This window comes from Lucilia sericata, unplaced genomic scaffold (genome assembly GCF_015586225.1).
Source record: "Lucilia sericata isolate MDLA Ls3-8-SP2 unplaced genomic scaffold, ASM1558622v1 Contig003677F_arrow, whole genome shotgun sequence".
NCBI classification, from domain to species: Eukaryota; Metazoa; Arthropoda; class Insecta; order Diptera; family Calliphoridae; genus Lucilia; species Lucilia sericata.
In genome coordinates, this window is record NW_023996988.1 from 1 (window position 1) to 7086 (window position 7086).

Genomic DNA, 7086 nt, shown 5'->3' on the forward strand with positions numbered 1-7086 from the left:
AAAAGTTTCAAATTTTGTTTATTTCTCCTTGTTTTTCTTCTATTTCAAATTTAATATTTCTTTGTAACAAATCAGCAACAACAACAATTACCTTCAAATAATAATAACAACAAAACTACATCATTAATAATAAAACAACAAATAAAAAACCATAAAAATTAACTTCGCTGTGCGAAATCATAAATAATAAAAACACACAACTACACAATAATAACCGCAAAAAACAAAAAAAGCAACAACAAAAAACAACATCTACAAGAAAAAGCAATGGAACGCGAATCAAATCCGATGCAACCTATGTGCCGCTCTGGTTGCGGTTTTTATGGTAATCCAGCTACAGATGGTTTATGCTCAGTTTGCTACAAGGTATTTTGTTTTTTTGTCTTTATAACAAAATAAACATGTTTTTTGGAATAATTTTTTTAATAAATTTAATTTTGTTTTTTTTTTTTTAATTATTAAAGGATTCCTTGAGAAAAAGCAACAACCACCTGTTGGCAGCACACCTGTTTCAGTTCCAAGCCCACAACCAAGTCCCCATTTAGTCCAGCCATTACAATACCTTCAGCAGCACAGCCAACAGTACAGAGTTTACAACAGCAACACAATGAAATTAAAGAGGTAAGTCAAAGAGGATATTTTGTTACTATATAGATAGATAGATAGATAGATAGATAGATAGATAGATAGATAGATGATAGATAGATAGATCGCTAGATAGAATCGCTCGCTCGCTCGCTCGCTCGCTCGCTATCTCGCTCGCTCGCTCGCTCGCTCTCTCGCTCGCTCGCTCGCTCGCTCGATCGTCGCTCGCTCGCTCGCTCGCTCGCTCGCCTCGCTCGCTCGCTCGCTCGCTCGCTCGCTCGCTCGCTCGCTCGCTCTCTCGCTCGCTCGCTCGCTCCTCGCTCGCTCGCTCGCTCGCTCGCTCGCTCGCTCGCTCTCTCGCTCGCTCGCTCGCTCGCTCGCTCGCTCGCTCGCTCGCTCGCTCGCTCGCTCTCTCGCTCGCTCGCTCTCGCTCGCTCGCTCGCTCGCTCGCTCGCTCGCTCGCTCGCTCTCTCGCTCGCTCGCTCGCTCGCTCGCTCGCTCGCTCGCTCGCTCGCTCGCTCGCTCGCTCGCTCGCTCGCTCGCTCGCTCGCTCGCTCGCTCTCTCTCGCTCGCTCGCTCGCTCGCTCGCTCGCTCTGCTCGCTCGCTCGCTCGCTCGCTCGCTCGCTCTCTCGCTCGCTCGCTCGCTCGCTGCTCGCTCGCTCGCTCGCTCGCTCGCTCGCTTCGCTCGCTCGCTCGCTCGCTCTCGCTCGCTCGCTCGCTCTCTCGCTCGCTCGCTCGCTCGCTCGCTCGCTCGCTCGCTCTCTCGCTCGCTCGCTCGCTCGCTCGCTCGCTCGCTCGCTCGCTCGCTCGCTCGCTCGCTCGCTCGCTCGCTCGCTCGCTCGCTCGCTCGCTCGCTCGCTCGCTCGCTCGCTCGCTCGCTCGCTCGCTCGCTCGCTCGCTCGCTCGCTCGCTCGCTCGCTCCTCGCTCGCTCGCTCGCTCGCTCGCTCGCTCGCTCGCTCGCTCGCTCGCTCGCTCGCTCGCTCGCTCGCTCTCTCGCTCGCTCGCTCGCTCGCTCGCTCGCTCGCTCGCTCGCTCGCTCGCTCGCTCGCTCGCTCGCTCGCTCGCTCGCTCGCTCGCTCGCTCGCTCGCTCGCTCGCTCGCTCGCTCGCTCCTCGCTCGCTCTCGCTCGCTCGCTCGCTCGCTCGCTCGCCTCGCTCGCTCGCTCGCTCGCTCGCTCGCTCGCTCGCTCGCTCTCTCGCTCGCTCGCTCGCTCGCTCGCTCGCGCTCGCTCGCTCGTCGCTCGCTCGCTCGCTCGCTCGCTCGCTCGCTCGCTCGCTCGCTCGCTCGCTCGCTCGCTCGCTCGCTCGCTCGCTCGGTCGCTCGCTCGCTCGCTCGCTCGCTCGCTCGCTCGCTCGCTCGCTCGCTCGCTCGCTCGCTCGCTCGCTCGCTCGCTCGGTCGCTCGCTCGCTCGCTCGCTCGCTCGCTCGCTCGCTCGCTCGCTCGCTCGCTCGCTCGCTCGCTCGCTCGCTCCTCTCGCTCGCTCGCTCGCTCGCTCGCTCGCTCGCTCGCTCGCTCCTCGCTCGCTCGCTCGCTCGCTCGCTCGCTGCTCGCTCGCTCGCTCGCTCGCTCGCTCGCTCTCTCGCTCGCTCGCTCCCTCGCTCCCTCGCTCGCTCGCTCGCTCGCTCGCTCGCTCGCTCGCTCGCTCTCGCTCGCTCGCTCGCTCGCTCGCTCGCTCGCTCTCTCGCTCGCTCGCTCCTCGCTCGCTCGCTCCTCGCTCCTCCCTCCGCTCCTTTTCCGTTCTGTTTGGGCTCGCCCCCCTCTTTCCTTTGCTTTTTTTTTTTTTTCTCTCCCCCTTTCCCTTTTTCCCCCCCCTTTTTGGGTCTTTCTGTGTTTCCTTCCCCCCCCTTCTTATCTTCTTCCTCTTTTGCCCCTTCCCTGGCTTCCCTGTCTTTGTCCCCTTTCTTTTTTTTCTCTTCTGTGCTTTCATTAGGTTCAACTTTCAAAATTCTAAAAATAAATTTAAAATATATTTTGCAATATACAAGAATCTATACAAAAGGTGAATAAAAAAATCTTTTCAATAAACCGTCCTATTTTTTTAAATAACTAACTAAAGATTTTTCTAAAATTTCCAATGCCTTCAATCAAAACTTCTCCATGTATTCTAAGAAAACAAAACTTAATGAAATATCTTCAAAATATAACTATAAAACGAAATCAAAAGACATCTGTGAATCCAAACACAACACAGTTTAGTAACAAAGAAATTTCCAGCAACTATAATTGGAAATAAAAAGAAATCGACAGCTTTATTTGCTGTTAAGAAATCAAAAATTCCTTAAGAACTCCCTCATCAAATTTTACAAGCTAAGTCTTTACATCTCGAATATAAAACTAATTTAAATCAGATACCTTCGGCAACTTCCCACCTACACAGTGTCACCTGCTGAATCTTTTTTGTATAATAATTATAAAGATTTAACTAATAATTCAACACATGGCAAATAAAGATGACTCTTCCTCATCTTCAAACAATCATAAAAAAGATGAGAAATCTTTAAGAAAAAGGGTAAATGTTCAGCGATGTTTTTTTTTCAGAATTTAGAATAACTAGTTCTATAAATACAGATTATAGTATGTACTATTTGTAACTATGATCTGTGTTTGAAATTGTCACCTTTGGAACAGTTTTATGGAACAGTTTAATGGAACTGGTTCTATGAAATGCTTCTGGAATCTTTGACTAAATTCTGATATTCGAAAGCGACGAAAAGTTCTAATAAAATTCTTTAATTTCTGATGTGGATCCGTTTTAGAAATGAAAAATCAGTTCAGTTAGGATTATACATAAATGTGTTTATATTATGACCTTTAAAATAATCCTTAGGGTCAAAGGATCTCAATTTAATGTTAAAATTTTCTTTTAATTTTTGGCAAATTATTTGATTTTATTTAGAATTTTATTCTTTCACGTGTTTTGTTTTTTGCAATACTATTTTAAATTAATTTGCTGGCGCATAAATCATTTCAGTTGCCAAAAACAAAAAAAAATATCTGGCATTTTTCACACAACTCGTGATTTGTTGTAAAATTAAAAAGAAATTTTTGTACAAATAGTTACACAATTAATTAAATGTAAATTATAATGGCATTTCATTAAGTAAATCACCAATAATGAGATGATGATGATTATAATAATTTAAAATAAATTATAAAATATTCTAAATAAGTCGGAGTGTCATCGGTTTTATTAATTTAGAAAGTTTTTAAATGAAGTAAACGAGATTCCTTCTCAATTCAAATAATGATTATTTTTAAATCTTTCATAAAATTATCTGAACTTTAGACAAATGCTTTGCGTTTCTAAATTGCAATTGATTTAAGAAAAAGATCTAAAAGTTAACAGACTTTTTGTTGAGACGTTAAAAATGTCTTTTGAGAATAAGTTTTATAATAATTTTATAATCATCTAATAGAATAGAGACGAAAGAGTTAGGAAATTATTTTAAATAAGACTTTAAATATTTATATTTATAATTTTATTGCAGAAAATAAATGAAGAAAACACAGCCAAAACTAGCAGCGAACCAGCCGCAACCGCCGGTCCATCAACTTCCACAGAACCAGCCGAAGATGATAAAGACAAGGAAGACGACAAAGATTCTAAAAAGAAAAAGAATCGTTGCGCTGAATGTCGCAAAAAAGTTGGCTTGACAGGTAAGATTAACAACAACACAACTTGACTGCAGACACAGGACTATATTTTCGATATTTGAAAGGATTGCTATTGACTGAACAATAGTCTCGGCTATTGAACCCTAGTCTCGATTATAAATTGGATTACAGTTTTGACTATAGCCTCGAATATAGAGACTGTAGTTTCTACTATAGACTGTTTAATAGTCTGGACTATAAACTATTCTATAGTCTCGAGTATAGACTGTTTTATAGTCTCGACTGTAGACTGTTCTATAGTTTCGACTACAAACTGTTTTATAGTCTCGACTATAGACCGTTCTATAGTCTTTATTGGACTATAGACTGTTTTATAGTCTCCACTGGACTATAGACTGTTCTACAGTCTGGACTATAGATTATACTATAGTCTGGACTATAGACTGTACTATAGACTGTACTATAGTCTGGACTATACACTGTACTATAGTTTGTACTATGGACTATTCTATACTCTCGATTATAGACTACTCTATAGCCTGGACTATAGACTGTTCTGTAGTCTGGACTATAAACTGTTCTATAGTCTGGACTATAAACTGTTCTATAGTCTGGACTATAGACTGTTCTATAGTCTGGATTATAGACTGTTCTATAGTCTGGACTATAGACTGTTCTATAGTCTGGACTATAGGCTGTTCTATAGTCTGGACTATAGACTGTTCTATAGTCTGGACTATAGACTGTTCTATAGTCTGGACTATAGACCGTTCTATAGTCTGGACTATAGACTGTTCTATAGTCTGGACCATAGACTGTTCTATAGTCTGGACTATAGTCTGGACTATAGACTGGACTATAGACTGGACTATAGACTGGACTAAAGACTGGACTATAGACTGGACTATAGACTGTTCTATAGTCTGAACTATAGACTGTTCTATAGTCTGGACTATAGACTGTTCTATAGTCTGGACTATAGACTGTTCTATAGTCTGGACTATAGACTGTTCTATAGTCTGGACCATAGACTGTTCTATGGTCTGCACTATAGACTGTTCTATAGTCTGGACTATAGACTGTTCTATAGTCTGGACTATAGACTGTTTTATAGTCTGGACTATAGACTGTTCTATAGTCTGGACTATAGACTGTTATATAGTCTGGACTATAGACTGTTCTATAGTCGGGAATATTGACTGTTCTATAGTCTAGACTATAGACTGTTATGTAGTCTGGACTATAGACTGTTCTATAGTCGGGAATATTGACTGTTCTATAGTCTAGACTATAGTGTTGACTATAGTATCGTCCTGACTATAGAAAAGACTACTACCTATCTCGTCTATAGTCTTGACTATAAAAAATTATTTCTATTTTTTTTCCTAATAAATACTAATTTCACATTTCTTATCCACTTTTTAGGTTTCCTTTGCAGATGTGGCGGTTTATATTGTGCTGTCCATCGATACAGCGATAAGCACAATTGTACATTTGATTATCGGGAACATGGAGCCCAAGAAATTAGACGCAATAATCCGGTAGTAGTTGGCGAAAAAATACAAAAAATTTGAACTTTTGTGCCATCAACATTAAACAACTTTATAATAATATAATCTTATACATAAATCTATATATAAATATAAAAAACAACTTATAAATATTAAATATAAATACAAAAAAAAAACCTTAATAATAATATAAATATATAAAATAATATTAAAAACCAGAAAAAAACTAATTTAAATATAAAAAAAAAACTGAAAAAAATCTAAAAAAAAAAAAATGTAAACATAATACAACAAAAATAAGCAGAGAAGTTTTTAAAAAAGCCAATTACAACCAAAAAAAAAATAATAAAAAAAAGAAAACAATATTTTACTTTTTGTTCGAAACAACAACTAACTTTTTCCAAACCACAATGCAATTACAATTTTTTGTTTTTTTTTTTAAATACACAGCATTTTTTTAAAAATAAATTTAAAGGGTATATTTAGCTAAAATAAAGAATTTTTGTATAATTAGATTAAACAGCTTTTTTTCGAAATATATTTAAAGAAAACTACTTATACTTAATTAAAGACTTGGATAAAATAAACAACAACAAAAACCCTTTATTACAAACAAATTCTTTAGAAAAAAACAAAAGAAAATGCTGCTGCAGTTTTTTTAATTAAAGTAAAGAACACTATAAATGCTTTCAAGAAAACAAAATTATAAGTTTTTTCTTTAAACAAAAAAAGAGTTTAAGTTAAATTTTAAAAACAACAAATATTAAAACACTTTACTAAGAGCGAGTAATAAACAAAAAAGTAAAATTTTTTTAAAACTTAAATTAAAAGCAAACAACAATTTACACTTAGTTTATTTAACATCTAATGAGTATTTAAAGATTTAAACAAAAAACTACTACTATTTACTAGGGAATAATTGAAAAAGAATATGAAAATGAAAAAGAAAAACAAAAAATCAATTGCATACAAAAACATTTCTAGTAAATAACAAACAATATTAAACAGCAACCACAAACTAAGAAAACCAACAACTAAAATGCTAAATTTAAAAAATAATAAGAAAAAAACAAAAACAAAACCAATTTTTGTGAGTTTGAAAAAGTTAAGGAAAAAAAAACGTAAATATTATTCTATTATTAAAATTAATAACAAGTTTTAAGTAGTAATATTATTAATTAATTAATTATTATAAAAAAAAGTAAAGAGAAAAAAGGATTTAAATTTAATTTAAAAACAATTAACAAACAACATACATTTCTAAAACACTACATACACATACACTGATAGAAAGAAAAAAAAAAGTTTATTATATTTTGTCTTCAATTTATTGTAATATTTTTGAGTTTTCTTTTTTTTTTCTGGAGAAAAAA

At 38.4% G+C, this 7086-nt stretch overlaps 1 pseudogene; it reads left to right on the top strand.

Annotated features, from left to right (window-relative positions):
- The first annotated feature begins 247 nt into the window (after window positions 1–247).
- On the top strand, window positions 248–5876 carry LOC119614922 (annotated as a pseudogene).
- The last annotated feature ends 1210 nt before the right edge of the window (window positions 5877–7086 follow it).